At 37.8% G+C, this 20,133-nt stretch overlaps 1 long non-coding RNA gene across 2 annotated transcripts in view; it reads left to right on the forward strand.

The window, feature by feature from the left end:
* The window catches only part of LOC123615297 (uncharacterized), a 125,007-nt gene that overhangs the window by 93,707 nt on the left and 11,167 nt on the right, over window positions 1-20,133 (forward strand). Inside the window, exons 5-9 of one of the 2 annotated variants that reach the window (XR_012511203.1) lie at window positions 1-5,671; window positions 9,448-9,640; window positions 11,041-11,892; window positions 15,919-16,059; window positions 17,712-17,833. The exon at window positions 1-5,671 is cut by the window's left edge and continues 4,465 nt beyond it. This is a non-coding gene — a long non-coding RNA (uncharacterized LOC123615297). The remainder of the gene's footprint in view (window positions 5,672-9,447; window positions 9,641-11,040; window positions 11,893-15,918; window positions 16,060-17,711; window positions 17,834-20,133) is intronic. The other variant, XR_012511202.1, reaches the window with a different exon arrangement.

The raw sequence follows: 20,133 nt of genomic DNA on the forward strand, positions 1-20,133 counted from the left end.
TTCTAACAGTAACAGCTTTTCAAATTTAAATGCGGCTTGCTCTCCTGTGTCTGCGGTCAGAGCCCATTGGATTTAGGAAAAGTAGATAATTTGTTGTGCTACTGTTGGGAACAGGAACTGAGAAGGCAAGGCTGGCATCCACCAGGCCTGCTTAGCAAGGTGGCTGCCAGGGTTTATTTTTTGGTTATTGTTGTTGAATGATCCTGATTTGTAATCTCTTTTTCTGCTTGAGATCCCCTTTTATTTTTCAGAATCGTGGTTTGCGTCATCAGAGGAGCCCGTGAATTCAGAGGCTGGGCTGCTGAGGGCCGAATGTTCCTGTCCATAAAAACAGAAGCCTGGCCTGGGCTGCTCTCTTGTGTGAATCTGCAATGCCAGCTCCTCTCTATCGGTTTGGTTTTGTTTCTTGTATCTCTGGGCAGGCAGGCAGACAGCACGGTCACCTGTGAATGCAGCCACAGTTGGCTTAGCTGCCTCACTGATAAATGTGCCCTGGGTAAGCTACAAAGGGATTATCAGCGTTCCCAGCAGCTAAAGGTGATTTTCAAGAACAGGAAGGATTGCTTCAAACTGTTCTCCTTGAATTTTGTTTTAATATTTTGCGTGACAGAGCACAGAGCCGATGGATATGAACATGTTTAACTCCGATGACCAGTGTGGTGCAACCTCTGAAAACATGGAGCTCAATTCTGTGTCTTCTTTTGGATTCCATTTTCTCAGGGTTGGACATTCTCCAAAGGGTCAGCCAGGAAAAGTCTCTGGATGCTGGACACCGGGCAGAGGCTCTCAGGCCAGCAGGCCACTGGTGCTCATTCATTCCTCCTGGAAATGGGCACAAAGTAAAGGTTAATTCAGACTCTCGGCAAATGCTTGCTTGTCCACTGAAGTTATCCAGGCCAGTCCATGCTGACTGACTGCAGAACTACATCTATTTTATTTGGTTTTTCACAAATAGCCCACCTGAAAAAAGTCAGACCTTGATTGAAGAAATTTAGGGCATATAGGAAATCATACTGAGAATAATTCAAAGTTGGAATTTAAATCATTAACACACTTTTGGGGCACTGTCTAATACACACTATGAGGACATTTAATTTTTTTTAATTGGGGAGAACTGGAAAGTTTATGTGCTGGAAGCTAGTGTGAAACATATCTTTAATAGCTTTTGTTAAACTCAGATTTTGAATCGTCCTGTGTTAAAATAGAAGCTGACTTAAAAGTGTGATCTCAGACGGTCTCATCTGAGTTTGACGTTATGGAAAGGGGGTGGGATTTGTAATCATAGTAGCTGCTGTTTATTGATTGCTCAGTGCTAAGCGCTTTCTTTACTAGCATTATCTCACTTAATCCTCACAAAAACCAGTGAGGTAGGAACTATTATTAACTTCATTTTAGAGAAAAGGGAAATAAAGTTTAGAGAAGGGGGAGATGACTTGTTCAAAGTCACAGAGCCAGTAAAGGGCCGAGTTAACGTCTGGACTCAGGTCAGCTTCCAAAGGCATTTGTCCTTACCTACCGCACTACACTCCCTCCTCAAATTCTGGCTTGGTTCTGCCATGTGTCAGCCGTACAGTCTCCTGGGGAAAGTCACTTAACCCCTTTAAGCTCAGATTCCTCATATTTAAATGGAGATAATAACACTTGTGAGATAGGCTGACATGTGAAAGTGTATATAACAATGAAACCTTCTATACAGTTACTATTATTATGTTGAAAAAGAGATGGCTTTAGCTGAAGCTAATAACAACTCAGTTGCCAAATAAATCTTTTTTTTTTCCCCTGACATAAATCTTTTAACCACATCATTTTCTGAATGACTTGACCCTTTCAACATCTACAATAACTCTATTAGAACAAGTTCAGACTCCTTAGCCTAGAAGGAAGCCTGGCTACTCTATCCATTCAGCCTGCAACCTTATAGGGGAGAACTGTCACAGAGCCTGGACTGTCTTTTTACTGTTAAGTTTTGTGACAGGCTGAATAACAGCCTTCCAAAGATGTCTATGTCCATGTCCTGATCCCCAGAACCTGGGGACCTTGCAAATATATTATCTTACATAGGAAGAGGGACTTGGCAGTTGTAATTAAGATAAGGGTCTCGAGATGGGGAGATAATCCTGAATTATCCAAGTGGGCCCAATGGTGTAATCACAAGGGTCCTTACAAGAGGGAGACAAGGTCAGAGTCAGCAGTAGGAGATATGACAAGAAGCAAGAAGGTGGAGTGACATCAGGAAGGGGCCAGGAGCCAAGGAATTCAGGTGGCCTCAGAAGTTGAAAAAGGCAGGAAAACAAGATACTCCCTGAAGCCTGCAGTAGGAACACAGCTCTGCTGACAGCTTGATTTTATGGACTTCTGACCGCCAGAACCATAAGAGAATACATTTGTGTTTTTTTAAACCTGTAGATTTGTGGTAATTTATTACTGAAGCAACAGGGAGCTAACTGTCATGCCATGATCATTCCCACTGCTGCTCTTTTGCCCAGGCTGTTAATCCCCCCTGAAATGTGTCCTTTTCTTTCTCCCTCTACTTTTCTAAATCTCACTTTCTACTCAAATCCCATTAAAAACTTATGGCAGATAAACTGTTTACCACAGAATCAATAGACCACCTGACCATACTCTGACATCTATTGCTCATTTATTCATTGATTCCTCAATATTTGTCCAATCTTGCTAGTTGCTGAAGACACTTGTCTTCAAGAAACTCATGGTATAAGAAAGGAGGCAACAAGTGAATCATTAATCCAGCTAAGAGACTGGTGAATATGGAAGGCTGCGTATGTAGTAAGGGACCTGCCTACTTGGGGTGGGGAGGGAAGGCGTCATGGAAAAGTTGGTGATTGGGAGGAATTTAGAAGCTTTAGATCTGGAACTGTTCATGTTTCCAGTCTTAACATTTCCAGAAAGACTGGAGAAGACGAGTAGCAGAGTGATTCAGGGTGTGGCTCAGGAATCAGCGTTTCTAGATTTAGAACCAAGCTTTTCCTTTCTCTGGTCAGGGTCTCCATCTGTAAAATAGAAATGATGGTGATACTCATACCTACCTCATCAGCTGCATTCTGCTTACAGCAATGACAGTTGCTTAAAGAGTAAGCATTTGGTGTTTATTATTATTTAAGTTTTTCGAAGGCAGATACTGCTATCATATTGGTCTCTTTTAATGCAAAAGGAGTGAATTTTGAATGCATGTTGAATGCACAGACAGTGCTGGGCATGTAAACTGAGGCCTTGAGAGCAGATTTGTCTATCTCTCTGTTCTCTGTCATCATCTATTTCTGCCTTTAAGCTCACCTTTGTATACACTGCAGGGGGGCACAATGCTTGGTACATGGTAGGTGCTTTATGAATGCTTCCTGACTTGACATGAAGCACTAGAAAAATCTCATCTATAGTTTCACATTTGGAAATGGTGGGTGGCTTGTTTTCTTGCTCCTTTTACCTAGCCACCTTCTAGGTATTTGGATTGGGACAGTCATCGTTTTTATAACAGAGCTCATGCTTAAGGTATTGCATAGTGGAAGAGATGGGTTTACCTTGAAGCTAAAGACAGATTTACTGTGAAGCTAATAAAGCGTTAGTCTTGCGTGGACCCCTTCCAAGGCCCTGCATCTAATTTTGTATTTGTAGAGTCATATTCTTTTTTTTTTTCCCTCAGAGAGAGCCCCTAGAATTCTATAAACCTCATGCCCCACAAAACCTGGATATCTCCCGGCACAGGGGCTAGGCCTGTGAACACTGAAGCCCCACTGTGTGGAGTCAAAGCTAACTCTGCCACTTACTAGCTGTATGGTATTCACAGTTTTCTTATCTGATAACTGGAGTTGATAACAATGCTACCTATTTCGTAGGGTTGTTGAGAGGATCAAATAAATTAATTTCAGTAGGCATCTAGTGAGTGTTAGCGATTGTTATTAACTATAGAGAACCTTAGGAAGTTTACGAGACTGTTAAGGAAAGAATAGCAGTTATGAGAAGAGGCCAAAGCAGAAGCTTCATGACAGCAGGAACCATTCGGTCTTGTTTACGCCCCATATCCCCAGAACTTGGAAAGGGCACGCCTATTGTATTCTTAATCACTATGCCAGGTTGCTTCACTTATTATGTGTTATTTCATGGTCTTACATTTTATTTTTTCTCTCCTATTTCTCCAAGTAGATTGTGATAATGGCTTACATTTATATAATACTATGTAGGGTTATTCATTCTTCCATTCATTTATGGCACAAGGGAGGTGCCCAATGAAATATTTCTTGAATTGACTCATGACTAACCTGTCCAGATGCAAAAAATTGAAACCTAGTCTTTTATGACTAACTTTTGTTTTACGGTAAAATCGACATGGGCTAAGTCTAAGGTACATTTTGAGAAATATATGAGTTATACAAATAGATACACTGAATGCAGAGAGAGAGCACTGTTATCCTCACCATCACAGAGTTATTGGTCATCTACTTTGCATAATCACCTGATATCTAGGGGACAGTGCAGGTGGGCTCAGAAGGGGAAGAAAGAGGATACTGGGTAGTGTGATAGAAAGGCATTGATTTAGGAATCAGGGAACCTTGACTCTTCTCTCAGTTTCTTTCTCCCCAGCCCTTTGACCTTGGGTGAACAATTTAACCTCTTTAAGCCTCACTTTGCTCACCTGTAAAAAGGCATTAATAATAGCTACATGAGCTACTTACAAGATTGTTATATTAAATTATGTTTTTTGTGAAAAAGTAATTCTTGTCTACTTAAGAAATACTGTGTGAAATAAAGAACATTTGAAAAAGGAAAGAAAAGAGCCAAGAGAACATATACAAAATGGGAGAGAGGGAGAGAAAGAAAGCTATTCAAAAGGAAAATACTGGATATAGAAAACAAGCAGAGATCCAAAAAGGAAGGGAAGAAGTAAAATTGTCACTATATGCAGAAGATATGATACTATATATAGAAAACCCTAAAGGCTCCACACAAAAGTTACTAGAGCTGATAAATTCAGCAAGGTAGCAGGATACAAGATAAACATACAGAAATGAGTGGCATTTCTATAACAATGAAATATCAGAAAAGGAAAGTCTAAAAAAAAACTTTTAAAATTGCATCAAAAAATACTTAGAAATAAAGCTGACCAAGGAGGTGAAAGACTGAGAAACACTGAGAACAATAAAACATCGATAAGGGAAATTGAAGATGATTTTAAAAAATGGAACTCTATCGCGTGCTCTTGGATTGGAGAATTAATATTGTTTAAATGGCCATACTACCTAAAGCAATCTGCAGATTTAATGTGATCCCTAATAAAATTACCCAGGATATTTTTCACAGAAATAGAACAAATAATCCTAAAATTCATATGGAATCACTAAAGACCCAGAATTGCAAAGCAATACTGAAGAAAAAGAACAAAGCTGGAGGTGAAACCTTCCCAGACTTCAGACAACACTACAAAACTACAGTAATCAAAATGGTGTAGTATTGGCACAAAAACAGACATATGGATCAATGGAACAGAATAGAGAGTCCACAAATAAACCCACACACCTACGGTCAGTCAATCTTTGACAAAGGAGACAAGAATATACAATGGAGAAACGACAGTCTCTTCAGCAAGTGGTGTTGGGAAATCTGGACAACTGCATGTGAACCAGTGAAGTTGGAACTCTCCCTCACACCTTACACAAAGGTAAGCTCAAAATGGCTTAAAGACTTAAACATAAGAGAACAAGCAAAGTAAATCGCATTTGTGTAAAAATAAAATATATGTGACAAGAAGAAATACAACTATGAAATGCAACAAATATGTAAAAAAAAAACTACTATTGCACCTGAAATATAATAAGTGCTCATAAATGTTTACTAAATGAATCAATAGGTCTATGTAAAATTCTATAAATAAGTTACAATCACCACAATCTAAGGAAATAAGACAGATAAATAAAGACATATTGAAGAATATAAGGTAATGTGTAATAAGCGAAAAATTTGGCATGGTGGTTAAGGATACAAATTATTTCTTCAAGATGTATTCTAAAGCTTACCATTTCTCACTACATTCCACCATCTTTTACTTTTTGTATTATTGTAATACATTTTTAACAGATCTCTTTTGTTTCTACTCTTGCCCCCACTACAGTTTATTTTTCACTTAATGGACAGCCTAATCTTTCAAAAATGTTTATCATATCACATTGCTCCCTCACTGCAAGTCCTCTGCCACCTTCCCATTTACTTGTAGTAAAATCTGAGCTTCTCCCTGTAGCCTGCCACGCCCTGTGTGATCTGGCCCCTGCCTGCCTTTCTACAACCTTGTCTTTTACCACGTTTCCCTTGTTCATTGTGTTCCAGCCTCATCGGCTTTGCTGTTCTCTGAACCTAGGAGACCTTTTCCTGCCTTAGGGCCTTTACACTGCCTCTTCCTTCTGCCTGTTCTGCTCTTTCCCCAGACATTTGCACGGCTGTCTTATCATTCAGGTGTCAGTTCATGCAGCCTCATAGACAGGGATTCCCTGTCCATCTGCCTAAGACTGCCTCTCCATACCCCTATTTTATCACTGTCTGAAAATGATAGAGCTCATTTGTTAATTTACTTGTTTACTATGATTGTTGTCTGTTTTCCTTTGAAAAATAAAAGCATCAGGAGAGTGAGGACTTTATTTTCTCTGTATTCCAGCTTCTGTTTCTCTAGACTTCATTACAAAATTCTTTTCTTTCCCCTCTCCTTTATGATTTTTTAACTTATCATTTTCTTTGTTTCTTTGTTCATTTACTTCCTTATCAGACCCACATCTCCCGTTTAGGAAGGTTAAATCATTTTGGAATTCGTAGGGCCTTGCTGTTCTAGTCGCTTTAAAAGAACAGTGAGTTTTCGTACAGAGGATTCACGTTCCAAAGTTCCCTGGCTCATTCAAGAAAACCATTGAAATAACAAATACTATTGCCAAAGTTATACATGCTGTAATAATTGGCTCATTCTCTTCTTAGAAGTCTGTGAAACACTGCCCCATAGCAGACAATGGTGCTTTGCCATGTTGGGTGTGCGTGTGTGTGTGTGTGTGTGTGTGTAAACTTACCTGGGAATGTTTGGAGGTATTGGCACTATTCTTGGAAGGAGGCATACCTACTTAGAGCACACTGCACCCTTCCTCAGGCCCCATGTTGCCACATTTCTTTTATCCTAAATAACTGGAATGAAAATGTTTATTTTTATCTTAAATGAAAGAGGCTGCATCTCCTTGGCACAGCCCTCATGAACTCCTGCCCATTTGCTTGCTTGCCACTGATTGGCATGGCTACATCCTGGGTTCTGGGTTTAGCTGTTCTCTCTCTGTTGTGGTTCATTTTTCTCCTCTGTTGCTTAATATAACACAATGTGCAGAAAACCCCTGGCACTGTGTCCTGGGGACATGTACTGAATTTTCCCAGGGGATCTTCAGGTCTGTCAACCATTCTCATGCCTTCTCTGTGCCCCCATAGTGTTTATATATGCCATACTTTACACATTGCTCTTCCTTGGTTTTGCAGGTCACAAATCCCTAACACTTACCCACCACTGCCTAGCCCGGAAGGGCTATCAGTTACGTTTGTCAAATGAGTGCTTTGTGACCATTTTTTATTTTCCCTTTGAGATTTTGATCTTCTTTTGGTGTGAGCATCCACATTTCTACAGGTATAATCAAGTGTAAAGGGGGCATGCGTCACCTTGACTTTCAGAGAGAAGACCCTCCCCACAAGACAAATGTCTTTGGCTTTGCAGTGCAGCTTGCCCATGTAAACCTCTTGCATTGTTTGGAGATTCTGTCCCATGCCAAGGATCTAACCACCCACAAGCAGGCATACTGCTGTCCAAACAGATGGACAAGGGAGATAAGCAGGCCAAAGCCCATGGATGAACATGGAATGAATTGGTGCAGGGAAGCCAAGGGTATTGCTGCACAGTTTCCAACATAAGGATGAACCAGTGTGGATGAGGTTTTGATACCGAGCTGTGAACAAAGGAAAAGGTAAAGTATGAATGAGAGTGCAGTGAGCTGTATGTTTTAACAGATGTATGAAAGGCCCCAAGAACATGAGTAGCTATGAAATGTTCAAGGAAGCTTAGCAAGGGGACTTCGTGTCATCTTCAGCTGAGTCAGTTCTGAAAATCCACTGCTGGGCCAACCACCCATCAATAGTCACTCATTCTTTGTTCAACAAATATTTACTGAGCATCTAACATGTTTGAGACACTGGTAGGCACCAGGAAAGTTAACCTCCAGGAACAAGACTCATGTAGTCTCTGCCCTATAAGAACTTATATTCCATTGTTAATTCCATAATTAGTTATTTAATTACCACTATAAGTGCTATGAAAGAGAAGTACAGGGAGCCAAGATGATATACAATGGAAGCCCAGTAGGACCTGGAAAGACATCTCTGAGGGAGTAATGTTTAGGTTGAAATCTGAAGAATGAGTGGAAATTAAAGTGGGGGGTGTGTGGTGGGGCAGAGAATTGGAGAACATTCTTTTTTATTTTTATTTTTTATTTTCTTAGGAGAACAATTCTTGACATAATAATATTCATTTTATAATGTCTCTTTGAAGTGGCAATTAGCTATGTAAACTCTTGAGAAAGGGAATTCACTCCCTCTGGAGGCAACACTTGGGTTGCTCTGTCAGTAAGACCTTCATTTTGAATCCAAATCTATCTCTCTGAAGCCTCTGACCTTTGGTCTTATATGACTTCTTGGGACCTTGTAGAACGAGCCAACTCCCTCTTGTGATAGCAATGGTTCTTCAAGTTTTCTCCCCCGCAGGCAAATGATTTAACCTTGCTGAGCCTCAGATTTTTGTCATCTATAGTTGGGGCTAAGTAATAGCGTCTACCTCACAGAGTTGATGTGACGATTACATGGAAGAATATGTGAAGTGCTTGGTTCAATGCCTGGAACATGCTACATTAGCCAAGTGCTCAATAAATGTTAACTTTGGTATACTTGTATACTCCTTAAAGGTAGGGACTATGTAAAAAGCAGAGATTTGGAATCAGACAAATTTCAGATTGAAGTCTGGCTGAAACAGGTAACTAACTACAAGTATATGACCAGTTCTTGTAAAAATTGTAAAAAGTCATGGTATCTGTCATTGCCTTTCTAAATAATTGCAAGTAATGAAAGAGATAGTCAAAAGAAAGATTTCAGCACAATGCCTTTCAGTTAGTAATTAGTGTTCAGTTAATATGTGTTTCCTTTCCCCTTTATGGTCCCACAATGATTTGCTCAGTATGTAGTTGTTTACTGATGCATTTACAATTCAACACCCACCTGCTTCCAAAAAGTGTTAGGTCTGTTAGGTAGTAGTAGCTGATAAATATTTGTAAATGAATGGGATGGGCAGATGATGAGATTTGCCTTAACAACCTTTCTCATATGGGAACTGGTGAAGATTTCCCCAGCAAAATGTAGAAACTTGGTGTCTTATAGATGAAGACTGGGGAGACTGCAGAAGACCCAGCCAGGTACTGACACTGGTCTTCTGGGGCCAGCAGCCCTGCTCACGCCTCAAGCTACCTGTCATGAAAAGTCCGATGTCTGCCACCTGTCTCACAGATCTGTCCTGAGGATTAATGAGATCACGTCTGGAGAGCCTTGTGAAGCCTTCAGAAGGAAATTACAGGTAAAAGTCTCATTCCATTGAATTTGGCTACTGGGGAGAGCTCTGAATAACAAGGCTGTGACTAGGTTGTAGTGGATGGCTTTTAAAAATGTTATTTTGTTGATACTTGATTACAGCCACTTTTAGACACTGAACTAACCTGTGAGATAAGTTCTTCCGCAGGTCCCCACACTTTGTAGAACAGTCTTAAAGACTCTAGAGGATTGTTTGTAATCACCTGGGTGTTTGTTAAAAACACAACTTCCTGGGCTTCAACTTCAGAACCAAAATTTGCAAAACTCCAGGAAGCACTATTTACATGCAACACAAATGTGAAAGGTGCCCCCTGGTGTTGTTCAATGTGGCAGCAGTGCTTTCCTCAGACTCACTGAATGGGGGTTTTTTACATTTTTAACAAGCACTTCAGGCTCATTATCATTGAGAACCACTGTCAACATTCGACAAAGTGTGACTGTTGTCTCCTTCACTGGTTGGAGGGGTGGGAGTTTGCTGGGGGAGAGGGGAACCGAACTGAGTGAAAATGAGCTGTTCACAGTTTCACCCAATCACCGAGTAATAATACACCAATTAGGAAAATACTAGCTAACATTTACTGAGTAAATTTACGAATGTCAGGCAAGGTCCAAGGCACTCCATAGCCATTGTCTCATTTAATCCTTACAATAACTTCATGAGATAAGTTTTATTATTGTCTCCATTTTATAAATGAGTAAAATGAAGTTCAGAGAACATAGTTCTCGTATATAGTAAATATTCAATACATGTTAATTATTATTATGTCTATCTGTGAAAATAGTTTTTAAAATATAACTTCACTGCCTTAATGTCCAGATAAGAACAGCATCATGGATGCCAGTAATGACTGGGGATGGGCACTGGGCTAGGCTTGAGTGGGATTTTTGGCGTAGTGTGAAGGTGACAGGCACCAATGGAGAGGAGAGTGGCAAGGTGAGGAGGTCTTGAATAAAAAACTTACTTTATCTGGTAACCTTTTCTTTTTTCCCAAGAGTGAGGAGGAAGCTTTATTCTTCCACACTGCATCCAAAACTGAGCAGGTTTTGTAGTATTTGTCTAGATAGGATAAATAATAAGCTGTGGGTTCTACCAGAAAATATATTTAAGCAAATGCAGAAGTGAACTTTTGGAATATAATGTATTCATAAATTGTGAACTATGACAGAGCAAGTCTGGTAAGAATCTTTTGCAGTAGGCAAATTCAACCAGAGGCTTTTGTAAACTCTGGCTAATATTCTAGGGGTGGGGGTGGGGGAAGAGCTCTCAGAGAATTAGAGTTTCATTTACAGTTCCATTATGGCAGGGATCACCAACCATGTACCAAATACATGCTCCTCTTCTTCCTGGATCCAGACCTTGACTGTATTTTCTGGTTTCTTTTGCAGTTAAATGTGGTTATGTGATGTGGAATTTGAGAGGAGGTGGTATGTACCATTTTCAAGCCTCATAAAACCTTCCACTCACGCCCCTCATGATCTTTCCTCCTTCTGGCTGTCAGGAGTGATGATGCCCAAGGCAACCTTGAAGCTGTGTGTTGAAGATGGTAGAGCTGTTATCAGCCTGGTTGCTTGAAAAACTATGTGGAGCAAGCCATCTCTGACCTGAATTCTTTCCTTGGGCTGTCATGTTGAGAGAGGATAAACTTTCTTTAAACATCTCCTGAATTGGGGGATCTGTTTGTTACTGTGCCTTAGTTTCATCTAACAAATACATCTGTGGTGGACTTTAATCTTTAATCTTTGATTAGTCATATGCTTTTGTTTGCAGAAAATCTTGTGCTTTTTTTTTTTTTTTTTTCTTTTTGGTTGTCGTTACTTAAAAGGTCTGGAGTTTAATCAATGGAGACTCTTACTGGGAGCAAATAACTTTAAAAAAATAAGTGGAATTTTATGAGCAAATAAGGATTGCTCTTCCTTTTGGCAATTTCACTACAAGCAATAGTCATTCAACTTGAAATCAATGGCATTGCCTTAGGCTGATGTTTAATGTAAAGAAAAAAAAGAACCAAATTAATTGTGAATACATTTTCAATTTGTGATTGTCATTTGTGATTATGCCTTACTCACCCTTCTATCAACAAAATAATTAACTACTAAGTGGCAGTCCAGGAGCAGAAAGAAATACTAGAGTTGACTCAAGATCATGTATTTAACACTTATTGAGGATCTATATGCCAGGCCTGGAGATTCAAATACGAATAAGATATTTTCTTAAGAAGCTGAGGAACACATGCTCTGGTAAGTAACCATTGTGATTTTATAAATGGTTCACTTTTAAAGAAGGGGGTTTTCTTGTTGTGTAACCAGCATTGACTATTTGCCAATCCACTAGGTTTATAGCAGCTATTAGGATGCTGATAAGATTTTTAATTTATAAAAGCAAGGATTTTGGTTTTGTTCATTGCTCAATAATATTTGTTGAATTTTGAATAATGGAAGGGAATATAATGGGCTATCTAGTCAAGTAACCCATCTAATACTTGCATCTCCTTCAGAGCATCCGCACCCACTGATCGTTTGGTCTGTTTGCGTATCTTTGGAGAAGGAAACATTTCTACCTCCCGAAACATACCCAACTCTGAACAGCTCTTATGTTAAAAAGTTCTTTTTGTAAAGAAATAAGAGGCAAAATGATAATGGATGATTTTTAAGGGAAAGACTATGGATTTTAGTATTTTTCAATCTTTGCATCATTGTCACTAATAAATGTTTCCTGAATACTACTCTAGGCATTGTAATCAGGGTTGTGGCACAAGAAGCAGGTGAAGAACTTAATTCTTCCAAGGAAATTGTGGTCAAATTAGGAAGACAAGATATGTACCCCAAGCATGCTTCTGTCTTAGGACATTTGCACTTGCTGTTTCCTCTGCCTGAAATCCTTTTCCCCCAGACACAGTATGGTTCACTCCCTCACCTCTTCGGGTCTTTCTGAAAAGTCACCTTCTCAGTTAGGCTTTTGCTAACCACCCTATTGAAAACTGAGTAACTGCCTCTCCCCCAACAACCCAACACTCCCTATTTTCCTCCCATGCCTTATTTTCTCCATAGCACTTACTATTTGACATGCCAGAAATATTAACAAAATTTTTTCTTCATTATCTGTCTCCCTCCATTAGAATGCAACCTTCATAAAGACAAGGATTTTTGCCATTTTGGTAACTGTTGGCAAATAGTAGTCACTCAATAAGTATTTATTGCATATTGTAGAATGAATATGCCCATGGACATACAAACATTAACAGTCTAACAATGTACATAATTACTATCAAACTAATAGTACAAGTGAGGTGTGCTCCACTAGGTAGGTGTAAGTCTCCTTTCTCTCTCACCAAGTAATAGCTCATTCTTGAGATGATTCTTAGGCTTGTGAAAAAAGAAAGTCTTAATTTTATCTTATTTTGTGTAGTACTTTATTTTATGACTATTATGACAAAAATACTTTGGTTTTCATTAACTTTTTCATATTATGAAAAGGTTCGTATGCATTATAGACAATTTAGAAAACATGGTAAGTTACAGAGAAGAAAGTCCTTGTGGCCCCTAACTTCAATATTCAGAGACAACTACTCTTAACATTTTGATGTACAAGTTTCCTCACCTTATTTGAAAATAGAGCGTTCCTATGAAACCTTTTGTAAACTGAATAGCATAAAGTGAACAAGCAGTTCTCTTAGGACACATTTTGCTAACCAATGCACAAAATAAATCGAGATGAAGCACAGGTGCTTGCAGACACAGCTCAAAGCTGTGGCAGCTTGATGCTGAGATGCCGAATATGGTTCCCAGGGAAGGATCCTGGCGGTGCCTCTCTTTCTTCCCAGTGTGTGTGTGCTGCCTCTATAACAGCTCCTGCAGAACAAATGCTGAATGCTACTTTCACTTTCTGCCTTCGCTTTCTGCCTTTTTTCATAAGAGTGAAATTTTCATAAGAGTGAAAATTTCTTTTGGTTAGCAAAACAGGTACTAATATAGGTCTTTTATAAAAGCAAAGTGGAGTAAAATGAACTCTGGAAAAGTGGGGGATACCTGTAGTCCCTTCTAGTCTTTTCTTCTAGGCTTATATTTATTTTTTACAAAAAAGAATTATATGTTTTTGTATCTTGTTTTTTTTTTTAAAATAAAATTTCTAATAGCTACATCATATTCTATTACACAAAAGTCCCATAATTTAGTATACCTTTTTCTTATTTTTTGGACATTTGAGTTGTTTCTAATAGTTTATAGTATATATAATGCTGTAATGAAGAGCTTTACAAATAAACCTTTTCTGAGACTGAATATTTCCTTAAGGCAAATTTCTAAAATGGGAATTACTGGCTAAAAGGTCCACAGGTTTTGTTTTTACTTTTTTCTATGGGAAATTTCAATAGAACAGAACAGTGGAAAGAAGAGTATAACAAGTTCCTATTTTTAATCATGTAGGTTTTATATTGTATATTATGGGGAATATAGCCAATATATATATTTTTTAATTTTAAAATTTTATTTACTTATTTTTGGGGGAGATAGGTTTCCTTATTTATTTACTTTTAGAGGAGGTACTGGGGATTGAACCCAGGACCTTGTGCATGATAAGCATGCACTCTACCACGTGAGCTACACCCTCCCCCCATAGCCAATATTTTATAATAACTATAAATGGAGTATAACCTTTAAAAATTGTGAATCATTATATTATATACCTGTAACATATAATATTGTACATCAATTATACTTCAGTAAAAAATCATAACCATATTATAATGTTCATACACAATAATACAAATAATAATCCCTTAATATCATGTTCAACCTTTCCTAATTGTCTCAAAACATCTTTTTACAGTTGATGTGGTTGAAACAGGATTCAAATGAGGTCTACACATTGATTTTGTTATGTCTCTTAAGTCTCTTTTAACCTTTCATACTTTTCCTTTTTTTTTTTCCCTTCATGCTACTTATTTGTTAAAGAAATGGAGAATTGGTTGCATAGAATTTTCCACACTGTTGTATCTGATTGCATTCTCATCGAGTTATTTAATACATTCTTCTATCCATGATGTTTTCTGTAACTTTAGAGCACTGGTCCTCAGACTTTAGTGGGCATCAGAATCACCTGGAGGGCTTGTTAAAACACAAATTGCTGGGCCCCACCCCCAGAATTTCAGGATCAGTAAATCTGGGTAGGCATGAGAATTAACATTTCTAATGTGTTTACGGATGCTGCTGATGCTATGGTCCAGAGACCATGCTTTGAGAACCACTGCTTTAGAGAGAAGATAGATCCCTTTAAAAGAATAGTTAGATTCACAACTTTAAAAAAATATACATATTCAGTAGTGTACATCAGGGTGACTATGGTTAATAGTATTGTATCTTTGAAAGTTGCTAAGGGAGTACATCCTAAAATTTCTCATGACAAGAAAAAAAATTGTAACTGTGTGGTGATGGATGTTAACTAGACTTACTGTGGTGATCATTTTGCAATATATATAAATATCAAATTATTATGTTATATACCTGAAACTAAACTAATATTATATGTCAATTATATCATAATTAAAAATATATATATTCAGAGTATATACTTGATATGAATTAGTTTTGTTATTAGTATTGTTCTTTCTTTTTTACCCTTCAATTTTTTATTCTGAAAAAATTCAGAAAAATTGAAAGGCGTTGGAACTTTTTAAAGACTTTTGTTTCAGAAAGGCACTAATGTAGCAGGGTATGAGTTTGTTTATTTTACCACATCCTGTCCCAAAGTAAGTATTAACAGTGAAACAAATCTTGATTCATTTGATGAATAGAAAAAAAAAAGATTTCTTATTGTTATTTCAATTCAAAATTATTGGATTATTGGTGAGGTTTTAATTTAAAATACATTAGTAGCCATTTCTTAGCCTTGGTTCTATGAATTGTTTATCTTCTTTATCCATTTTTCTATTAGATCTTTAATGTTTTTTAAAATCAATATTTATAAGCTTATTACATAATAAAGATAATTGTTCTTTCTCCTGTTTGTAACAGATATTTTTTCTAGTTTATTGATTTGTTTTTCTCCAGATTGTTATTTAAGTTTTGTTTTCAATTTCAGTTTTTTTGTCATCCAATTTTTTGACTTACTTCTTTAGGATTTCTTCCATTACTTTGGAGAATCCTTCGTAATCTGATAACTATTCACTTTTACTTTCTTCTAGGTTTTTTTTTTTTAAAATATCTATTTGTTTGTGTGTTTATTGTTATAGCTAATTGTGGTATCTAAATGGAATTTTTGTGTTCTAGGAGGATTCTTATTTTGGGTGGCCAACTTCCAGAAGACAATAGAATTCTGGGAGAGCCCCTCAATGCCTGGATTTACTGTTGGAGAGATAGTACAGTACACACTAGATAACTTAACTGTGCACCATGGAAACATTTGAAAAGGTAATGCAGATAATACACAGAAGAATCATTTGTCACAAGTAATTGCAGGCAGTCAAAAAGATCTGGGGGAATATATGAATCATGACGTAAGAGCTGTGAAGGGCAGGCATATGAGTCCACTCAGCGACTATTATTGAGCAAGCTGGTCCTCAAATGAGATACAAATTACATACCAAGAGGGGCAAGTCTACAGAACAAATCATTCTGGTTTGTGTCCGAGCTTCTGTAATATCAGAAACTTTTTCATTGATCTTTACTCTCATTTTTTCTATGCCTTTTGTTTCATTTTTCATCCTTAACTCTTGGTTTTGCTAAATCATAGTATTCATAGGTGTGAAAAGTTTGGCTTCTGCAATTTACATGAACTGCTGGATATGTAAAACAAAGCTGTAACATGACACCAATTGAAATAAACACCTGCCACTATTGGGGTTCAGTGTGACTTGAAAAGCTTGCATAATTGTAAAACATCTGAGGTCATCATTGCTAATTGATAAAATAAAAATTCAACTTCCATTAATAAAAGTACTTTAACTATCCGTGGGCTCTAAGAAAAATGTTGAAAGTTCTCCATTTTCCCAAGATCTTTGCATGCAGGGAGAGAGCATCATGCTTCTGTGGATTCCTGACACTGGAAAAACCACTTAGGGTCTAACTACACCTCTATTATAAGTACCCCTTGTTCCCAAATAAATATTGAGTCAGTCAAAGGAAAGAAGTAATAATGTAATTCATTAAGCAACTTTTGTGATTCAACTCCTGCATATATCTTACTTTATTTAATTGCTACTGATTTCCACGATTTAGTTATTCTTATTTGTGTTCTATTGGTAAGGAAATTGAGTTTCTGTGTATGGTCATTTAAATGGATAAGCTGGAATTCAAATCAAGATCTGTATTAACACATGAGAAAGTATGTGCTTTCTCTTCCACTGCATTCCATGTTTGAACTTTTCTTTATAGCCAAACATCAAAATTCAAATATCTACAGGTACCAGGCAGAGAAGGTAGAATAGGCCACTTAGGGACTGGGATGAACTGGGGGCCTTGTGCCTTGGTCAGAGGGAAGCTGCCAATCATTTTCAGCCAGTTGTGGCCATGGAAAAGTAGGTTTGATGTTTCTAAATATTCTGACTTTTCAAAAGAAGGCAGAAGCCTACATTTTGATTTGAAATCTGTCAATGTTTAAATATTGGCAGTTAACTAAAATTTATTTTAGGTGTGTGCACCAAATAAAACATATCTGTTGGTTGTATTTAATCCCTGCTTTATACTTTGCTTCAACTAACTAGACTTTCAGATATGACAAAGAATTAATTAGAACAGTACTGTCCATTATAAATAAAATGCCATCCATCTATTCAAATATAAATTTTCTAGTGGCCACATTTAAGAAGTACAAAAGGGTGAAAATAAATTTAATAATATATTACTTATCTTAATATACCCAAAATATTATTTTAGCATATAATGAATATAAAAATTATTAGTGAGATATTTTACTTGCAGCACATCTCAGTTTGGACTAGGCACGTTTCCAATGCCCTATAGCCACATGTGGCTATTACTTACCATTATTGAGCAATGTCTGAGTAGAATGTACAAATTTCTCCCAGGTTAAGATGTTTATTCAGGAATTTATTCCCCACCAGGAAATCATGCCCGACCCTATCTGTTCTCAGAGTTTGTCAAAAGCCATTGCTTTTCTTCATCAAATGAAGGGGAATTTCCCATTCTTTCAGCTGTGACAGACTCGATTTGTTAAGATAAATTGGTGAGTAAATTTACTTTAGTATCTTGGGAATTTTGCATTGAGTAATTTATTAACAAACATGAAATTTGCTCAATAAATATCAAGTAAACAAGAGCGTAAAGAATATCAGGTTTTCAAACTGATAATTAACATTCTGAAGCATAGTACTAAAGTGTTTATAAATTCAACTCAATGAGTAGTTTATTAGAATTGTCAATTTGCTGTTGTGATACAGTCATTTCATTTAAGGAGCATCTGGATATAAAATTTATCGGAGTTTGGAATGGAGGGCGGTGTGGAGATTAAAAATGATTAGAGAACTCTGAATGCAAGGTTGGATATTTCTAATGGGTATGGCATACAGGTATTTTAGCTCAGGTGCCCATAGCAAAATACCATAGACTGGGTGGCTTAACATCAGAAATTTATTTTCTCACAGTCCTGGGGGCTGGGAAGTCCAGGATAAATGTATTGACCACTTTGGTTCCTGGTGAGTGCTCTCCTTCTGGCTTGCAGATTGCCGCCTTCTACCTGTGTCCTCAGATGGAGGAGAAAGTAAGCTCTCTGGTGTCTCTTCTTAGGAAAAACACTGATTCTTTTAGACTAGGGACCTACCCTTATGACCTCATTCAACCATAATTACTTTTGTAAAAGTCTTATCTCCAAATACAGTCCCATTGGGGGTTAGAACTTCAATATATGAATTTTAGGGGAACACAATTCAGTCCATAGCAGTAGGTCTCAGAGATAAATAGTTTCCTTGTATTTTCTCATGTTTATTTTATACCTTTTCAAATACTGTCAGAATCTAAGTGTCAGAGCCATAAGGGACTTTTTGGACTTAGGAGTCCAGAAGGACTTAGAAGTGATCTAATAGTCCTCAGGTATTTAATTAGTGGTTGAAGTAAGTCAGACACTTAGGGCTCCTGACTCCCTTTGTAGTGCTTTCTCCATTATTATGTTGTTCATTCATTCATTCCTTCATTCATTTACTCATGTGGCAAAAATTGAGCACCGACTACGTATTGTATTACTGAGGAAAAAAAGACCCAGAGTTAGCCTTTAAGGAAAAATAACCCTCATCTCTTTCATTCCAGTACTAGTCTCAGTAGAGAATATATTAGACAATATCTGGTATTAATATTAATAATAGCTAATAATATTAACAATTAATATTAATAATAATAGCTAATAGCTCTTAAGCACCAAAAGTATGTCAGGCTATGCCAAGCACTTTATATACATTATCTATTTTAATCCTTACAAGTTTGTGAGTATTTATTACATACTTGTTTTACAGATGAGGAGAAGTAACTTAACCAAGGCCATGGAAAAAGCTTGGAAAGTGGCCACACCAATGTGGATTCAGGTCTATCTGACTTCAAAGTCCAGCTATTTTCAAGTGTAATGGAGATATTTTCTTTGGAACTTGTCAAGACATTATATGACTCTTCTTAGCTTTTAGAGACTGAGCTAGTGTACAGGACTCAGAGCCAACGTTTTTAAGATCCAGTTAAATTTGTCTAGCTCTAGAGATGGGGACAAAGGTTTTGTGTGCACAATAACCTTGAGGAGGAGATTTGCCTATTTTGAAGGATTTGAAACTTAGGCTCAGAGAGCTAAGTTTTTTCCTAGGTCAATCGGTTAAGAGGTGGGAGAACCAGTAGTTAACCCCCCTATTTGCTGCCTCTACTGCTTTGGGTACCCTGAGAGGAATTACTGAGATTGTGGCAAGCCTGTGTTTTTCAGACTTTTTCTGAAGGTGGCTGTCCACAAGCTATGTCTTTTAAAAGCTATATAAACTTCTCTCCCAGACAAGTAAAGGACTCTGCTGGAGCCAAAGGGGACTTAAAGACAATTAGCTTGTGAATCAAAGAGCCCTCTGATGCTTCACCAGAAGAGACAGTGCAGGGACAACTGGCTTAGAAGCAGGAAGTCTACACCGTGTCAGCCAGCTGGAGTAGAAATATGAGACTGGAGCGATTTCCTGAGACAGCAAGTCCCCTGTTATAGGCCCTTTGTGGCTTTCACTTGGGTAGGGAGGGAGTAGTTAAGGTCTCCCAAGCCAGCTTGGCCACCTGTCACCCCCTAGCACCATTTCATTTGGTTAACACCTAGCCCCTCAGGGGGCCTGTGGTGAAGGCCGTGCTGGCCACATCCTCTGTAAAGTTCTGCTTGATTCTCTATAACATCCGTTTTTGTGGTGCTTCGTTTAGTTGGGCTCTAAATCAACCATCTTTTAGGTGGTCGATAAAGCTGGTATGCAGCACTGGTGAGGGAACAAGTTTTTCATTGATCACTGTGACTCTGGTGTGAGTGTT

This window comes from Camelus bactrianus, chromosome 13, assembly GCF_048773025.1.
Source record: "Camelus bactrianus isolate YW-2024 breed Bactrian camel chromosome 13, ASM4877302v1, whole genome shotgun sequence".
Lineage (NCBI taxonomy): Eukaryota > Metazoa > Chordata > Mammalia > Artiodactyla > Camelidae > Camelus > Camelus bactrianus.